Source organism: Calonectris borealis, chromosome 13 (assembly GCF_964195595.1).
Source record: "Calonectris borealis chromosome 13, bCalBor7.hap1.2, whole genome shotgun sequence".
NCBI lineage: Eukaryota > Metazoa > Chordata > Aves > Procellariiformes > Procellariidae > Calonectris > Calonectris borealis.
Genome location: NC_134324.1, coordinates 11,192,803 through 11,200,455, shown reverse-complemented (window position 1 = coordinate 11,200,455; position 7,653 = coordinate 11,192,803).

Genomic DNA, 7,653 nt, shown 5'->3' with positions numbered 1-7,653 from the left:
GCGCCGCTGTCACGGGCGCCGCCGAGGGGAGCCGGAGCGTCCCGAAGCCGGGCCGAGGAAGGACGAAGAGTCCCGAGCGCCGCCTGGGAGGGCACGAGCCTGCGCCGAGCAGAGGCGGAAAGTGTCGAAGATGGAGGGGGCGGCCCGAGAGGCGCGCGGCGCCCCCTGGCGGAGGCCCCACACAGCCGGCGCGCCAGGCTGAGCTCACGTGACCCACCCACTGGCTATCTTGATCATCACCCCCGGGACCGCCCCGCAGCCCACCGCCCCCAGCTGCCCCCGCTGCCCGGGACACCTCCCCCTGCGGCCGCCCCCGGCTGCCCCCAGGCCTCCGTCCGCCCGACCACACCCCATCGCTGCGCCCGTCGCTGCCCCCATCGCTGGCACCATCACTAGCCCCTGCGATCACCTCCCTTCACTGCCTCCAACTCCCTACAGCTGCCCCCACGAGCCCCTTTGAGACCGTCTCCCCGTAGCTGCCTCCCGGGACTGCTCCAGTGACTCCCAGTTTTGCCCAGTTCTCAAGGACACAGTCCAGGACACCTATGGTCAGGCCGTGGGTCGGGATCCCTGCACCGGCTCTGCTCTTCGGGGGCAGCCCTGTGGGGGTGAGCCCTGCAGAGTGGCAGGGTGAGCCGTGGAAACACGGCAGGATGAACCGTGGGATCCCGGTGGGGCAGGTGGTGGGGCCCAGAGGGGTGAGCCGTGGGGCCTGGGCAGGAAGGGTGGCGGGGCTCCAGTGTAGTGAGCCATGGTGTCACCGAAATTGGGAATAAACCTCTTAACCCCAATGCAGCATTAAGAAGCAGGCATTCTCTTTATTACAGCGCTTGATCCACAGGGGATCGTACCACCTAACATGCATGTTGTGTGTTGCATCAGTTACAGCTTATATTGTCCTACATCATACATATACTTTGGATCTCCCAGAAGAATTACACATATTCATTCTACTCTTCTTTTCCATATATGGTCTTCTCTTTGCTTCTCTCTGTAAAGTTCTCAAGTTCCTTATTTTGGTTTCAATTGGTGTTTGCTGGTTTATCTACATTCCACCAGAATGGACCATTCACAGTTGCAAATTATGTCCTTGGGTGTATTCTTGTTTGAGGCCCCTTATAACAACTCCCCCCTTTGAAACTTCCAAAGTAAGATCTCTTTGGGAGTCTCACCTACATTGCATAATTCTGATAATACTTTCAGATGTGTGCAATTGGGTAGAATATGACATGATCAAAGGTGAACATTGAATCATGATGCAACATAATAGACATACAACAACTATGGCTATAATTATTACAAACAGTTCCTTGAACCAACTCAGGTTAGGTAGCCATGAAGTTAACCAATTCCACCACGAGGAAGAGGATTCCTTTTGCCTTTCCCATTTTTCCATCGCCCTTTTAATTGATCCTATCCCTTTCTGCTGAGTTTCAAATCCATCATCTATGTATGTACAACATTCTTGTCCTATAAGAACACAGGTTCCTCCTTGACTAGCTAACAGATAATCTAAGGCCATACGATTTTGTAGTCTTACCATTGTATTTTGGGCCATTTCATATGACGTAATGTTCATTACTTTGACGGTTTCTTTAGCTACTTCCTCTAACAGATTGCTAAATTAATTTATCTTAGGTCCGTAGGCCGCAGCTGCATACATAGGGCAGAGCGTAAAGAAAAATCTTTCCCCTTCTGTTACATCAGGTTTATTTTCTACTCTTGTCTCTCTTCTCCAACGTGGTTGCCCTGATGGAAGTTGTTCTAGTACTCTAAACGAGGGCATTTACCAACCTAAATAACAGGATCTATACCATCCTTTAGGCAACCATCGATATGCCTTTTTCCCACAAATCCATAATGTCCTCCTCCCTCTGGTGTTTTCCATGCTCCTAATGAGGTATTTTTATCAAAAGGGTTAAAAAGCCCATCAGTATTAATATATAATTATATATTAATATAATACTGATGTGGTGTGCCATTTTGGGCATATATTGTTATGTTAGAAGTATTAAGGGAGAGAGTTGAATTACATGTACTGTTCCCTGCTCACCAAGTTCCGCTTTTCTGGAATAGGCGAATGTTTCCCTGTGCTGGTCTTGCAAGCGTTACAGCTTCAGGCATTTTTGAGTCTCCAGTAGGGATTCTCACTTGACCTTCTAAAGTATCACTATCACCTGGTTGCCGCATTTTATAGCTTTCACACATTTCTTGTCCTGTCAAGGGCACTGGCTTAAACGGGAATCCTGTTCCTCCTAGCATAATTTGAGAGCATATCCAGCAATTTGTTACATGAGTTTTTTGGCCAATTGTATCTTTGTTTTTTCATAAAGGTTGCCATGATTTGTCCCCTGAATGGATGAACAGCTGGTTAACATCATGGCTATTCCAACCAAAACACTTAAAACTTGCTGATTAGTTTTCATGTTGATTTCTGAATTCTTATCCAAAGAGGATCTTTATCTGTCGAGATTACCTTCCACTGAGGCTCCTTTGGCGCTGATGCTGTGTCCTAGTTCCGGCTGGGACAGAGTTAACTTTCTTCCCAGTAGCTTGGGGGGTGTGCTGTGTTTCCGGTTTGGTATGAGAGGAGCGTTGATGGCCCGTTGATGCTTTGGTTGTTGCTGGGCGGTGCTTGCTCCGGGGAGTTTTTGTTCCTCTTTTTGGCCTCCCAAAAAGAGGGGGGGGGGGGTGGAGCCTAGCCGGGGTGGTTGACCCAGCTAGACAGTGGGGTATTGTATACCATGTGACATCATGCTCAGTATAAAAACCAGGAGTTGGGGGGGCTCCCCCCGCCCCCCGTTCGTGACACGCGGTCAGCGGTTGGTGAGCAGTTGCATTGTGCATTGCCTGCTTTGTTTATTCTGTTATTGTTGTTGTTATCACTGATGTTATTATTGTTCTACTTCATTTTATTTCAATTATTAAACTGTTTTTATCTCAACCTGTGAGTTTTCCTACTTGTGCCCTCCCAATTCTCTCCATCCTACCTGGGCGGGGGGTGAGCGAGAGGCTGTGTGTGGGGTTTATTTGCTGGCTGGGGTTAAACCACAACAGTCCTTTTTGGCGCCCAACGTGGGGCAGCGAAGGGTTGAGATAACAGATTAACTAGCGTGTATTAAGGAATTTATATATTAATTTATCTGATCTGCGCCATGCTCTTGTTTTTACTGTACCTGTTAAAGATTGTTGTTGGGTTTTGTAGTCTGCTGTGCTCTGCAGTGATTAATGATGTTTTTCCTGGGAGATTTGTTACTAAAACACTGGCACTGGGGGTTATTTGGGATTTGGGATTTGTAACGAAGCCCTTACTGTATTTCGGGTACCACCTCATGGAGACCTGATAGGGATTAACTTCAAGTAGAAAGGAACAATGAAGAGATTTACAGTTCTTTGGTTGAAATGATGCAGATGGTTAGGAATACCTTGTGAATAGGCCGACCAGACACACAGTAGATAAAAAGGCCTTGAAACTTAGTATTCTAGATAAGGAGGCCAATGTTGTATCTTGAGATAGGAGGGTGGTGCTAGTGAGAATTACACTACTTAAGCCAGGAGCTAGAACCAAGTATGTGTGAAGACTGAGACTTTTGCATATGTTAATGAATGTAATGAATATGTATACTCTAACTGTATATAACTTCTGTGGTTAAGTGATTTGGCACGCACACTAGGTGGAGCGATCCCCTGTGCGTCCAGTGCTGCAATAAAGAATACCTGCTTTCTAAAATTCCAAATTAAGTCTTCGAGAGTTTTTCGGAGACTTCTTCGTTTCAGGTGAGACTTCTTCGTCCCAGGTGGGACTTCCTCTGCTTGCCTGCGGGACCCGCTGAGAAAAAGGACTCCCTTGGGTACCCCTGGAGACTTCTCCGGAGGGACTCCTTGCCTCATCCAGATCACGGCAGGAGCAGACAAAGGACTATCTATTTGATAAAGGTATTCTTTAACTTTTTGGCCAATTTGGGAGTAAGGGGATACCTGTAAGTCGTGAGGAGACGTCCTACGGGAGGTAAAGAGCATTGGTGCTCGCCCCTGGAAAATTTGGGAGTAAGGGGATATCTGTAAGTCGTGAGGAGACGTCCTACACGAGGTAAGGAGCATTGGTGCTCGCCCCTGGAAAGGTTGGGGTTTGGGGTTTGAGTCCCCATAAGGTGGTATCCTCAAGTGCCTTGGGGTCTCCTAACTGTAGTGATAGGAGTTGTAGGTGGCATTGCCATAATTATAGTCATCTGTTGTAAAATCCGGTATTATAGTTTAAACTGATCTGTGTGGACTTGTGGCAAACAGTTTATGGTTAACGATTTATACTATATGTGAGCTTGATTATTATTCTAATTGGTGCAGTTTGTGGTGTGAGTGAGAAGCGTAACAGGCCCGTTTGTGTGACTGAGTGTCTGCATTGTATGTGTGAGACGCAGCTGCGAAGCGAGTGCGGAGTTCTGATCCGCGGTTCCGTGTTCTCCGCGAAGAGAGCGGCCGGAGACGAACAAAGCGGATGAAATGACATATGTATGAGTTTCTGAGAAAAATGTCCTCTACATACTGAAAATAGTCGTACCCCTATATTTATATTGGAGTGTATTTGGTGTAATCAGAGAATAACTGTAAACGATGGGAATGAAATAATTTGTCCTATATGTCAAATTAGGTTTAATTAAGAGTGAAAAGGCTTCCCCTTCTCTATGCAATAAACGTAGTAGTTGCCAGCCTATTATAGTAACCCGGTGTTTGAGGCGCGAAAAGGTGAATAAGATGATAGACTCGCGGGGCGAGTCTGTCTACTGCTTTGGGTGTTGGGGGTGGAGAAATTTTAGTGATTTTTAATCAAATTTTAACTACACTTTGTGTAGGCAAGCAGGATGGGGGGTCAACAGAGTGGAGGCATTGTGAAAAAGAGTCCCCATTTGGTAAAATCTGAATAAGCCCGTGGTAACTATTGTAAATATTTGTCTGTTTGCTGAGAGTGACACAGGGGTTCGAGTCCCCTTCGATTGTTTTGTGTAAAGGTATTGTCTATCGTCATAGTGATTGAATATTTGTGTTGTTGTTACATGAAAAGTTTGTTTGTTTATGTGATTTCCTGTGTGTAAAATGGGATGAAGTAATGTATGCAGATGTGTTTTTCACTTTGCGAAACCATCCGGAATGGCACAAGGAGTGCGGTATAAATTTATTTAAATCACCTGAAAACCCTTTTGTATTGGCATTAGAAAAGGAACGACAAAAGGATCAGGGAAAGTCGAAGCGGTGTTGTTCAGCATGTAGCACTGGGCAGAGATGTTTTGAGAACAAAGGAACAAGATAAAGAGGAAAAACTGGAAATGTTGATAACGCCCCGGGCTAGGTTGTTAGAAAGGGGGGCAGAGCGGGTGTTGACTCATCTCCGAGTGAGAGTGATTTAGAAATTTCTGAGAAAAAGGAACGCGGAGGTTTTAGCCCTGTGGCAGGGAGGACTCGGAACAAAGGTGGCAGGGGTGCATTACCCATTCAAGCTTCTTTACGGGAGGCTGTGGGACCGGCAGGTCTGGTAGGAGTTAAAGTCCCCTTTACAATCACAGGTTTGAATAATTGGAGACAAGCAGCGGGCAATTATCGAGATAACCCTGAAAAGACAGCCCGAGTTTTTGAGACGTTAATAAAAACTCAAGATCCAGATTGGAGTTATTTAGATGCTGTGATGGGAGAGGTGTTTGACTTCGAATTTCTGGTAGACACGGGTGCCTCTTACTCTCTATTAAAACAAGAATTAATACCCGTGGATGAGGATTTTGTGATTGTAATAGGAGCTACTGGCCAACAAGAGAAAGCTTTCCCTTTTACAGCCGCTTAAATACAAGTTAGGAAAACAAATAGGGATACATAAGTTTTTGTATATGCCAAATTCTGCAAAATCCCTGTTGGGGCGAGATTTATTAGAACAATTGGGAGCAGAAATAACATTCAAAAAGGATAAAATGGAATTTAAAGTTAAAAATGAACAATTAATCGAAGTCTTAAGTCTGGCTCTAATACAAACTGAAAAAGCAAAACAAATACCCCAAGAAATTTTAGGTCAAGTATATCCAGGGGTGTGGGCCTCCAGGATACCTGGGAAAGCCCAAAATGCAGCACCAATAAAGATAGAATTAAAGCCAGGGTCTAGCCCAATTAGAATTAAACAGTATCCATTGAGGCTATAAGATCAAAAGGGAATAAAAGAGATAATTGACAATTTCTTGCAATTCGGACTACTTGTGGAATGTGAGTCAAAGTATAATATTCCTATTTTACCTGTGAAAAAGCTGGATGGCAAAAGTTACAGATTGGTTCAAGATTTGAGAGCAGTAAACAAAATTGTAGAAGATTTATACATTGCTAACTAAATTAAAGAATAGTCAGGTATGGTTTATCATACTGGATTTAAAGGATGCCTTTTTCTGTCTGGCTTTGGCAAAAGAGAGCCAAAAATTATTTGCATTTGAGTGGGAAAATCCCGATACAGGGAGAAAAACCCAATTAACCTGGACAGTGTTACCCCAAGGATTCAAGAATAGTGCTACTATCTTTGGTAATCAATTAACATGAGAGATTGAAGCTTGGAATCCCGCGTCACAAGATGGTACTCTATCATAATATGTAGATGATCTTTTAATTGCTACAGAAACAGAAAAAGAATGTGTGCAATGGACTGTAAGCTTGCTTAACTTTTTGGGATTACGTGGATATCGAGTCTCTCAACAGAAAGCCCAGCTGATACAATCACAAGTGACATATCTCAGATTTGAAATCTCGGGAGGACAAAGAGAACTTGAAGCGGAACGAAAAGAAGCTATTTGCCGCACACCGGAACCCAGGATGGTAAAAGAACTCAGAACCTTTCTTGGAATGACAGGTTGGTGCAGATTATGGATATATAATTATGGACTTTTGGTGAAACCACTGTATGAACTACTTAAAACTAGTTTGGACGGGGAAAGCAAAGAGGGCATTTCAACAGTTAAAAATGGAACTTGTGAGAGCCCCAGCTTTAGGCCTCCCAGATATTTGAAAACCCTTTTGGCTGTTTTCTCATGAAAGACAGGGCATAGCGCTGGGAGTGCGTGCTCAACGATTAGGACCCTACAAGAGAGCGGTTGCATACTTCTCCAAACAATTAGATGAAGTGTATAAAGGATGGCCTGGATGCCTGCGAGCAGTGGCAGCGGTCATCCTCAACATTCAGGAAGCTCGCAAGTTTACTGTGGGTCAGAAAATAACAGTATTGGTCTCTCATACAGTTTCAGCAGAATTGATGTAGTAGGTACAGTATCTACTATTCCATACTGCTTGCTTCTGTAATTTTACTGTTCGCTTCTGTAATTCTACACAATGAAGACTTGTTGCTTAGAAGTTAGGTAACTAGCAGGTGTTGTGTTTGCAAGTGTGTAGAATTGTAACTAGTCTTGTGTATCCTGGAAGCATTGTTAGGCTCTAGTGAAGAATAACCTTGGAAACTATAAACAAACGTGGTCCAAGCATGGCTCAGGGACAAATTGCGACCCTATAAGGTAAAGAAGAAATAAGTTCATGAAGAGTTCACTACCCTGCCGACCACCAGAGATCACCCAAGACCCTCAAGGAGACCCTAAGGGCTTTAGTGCGCATGTGTTTAAGATGATGTAATATTATAATTAG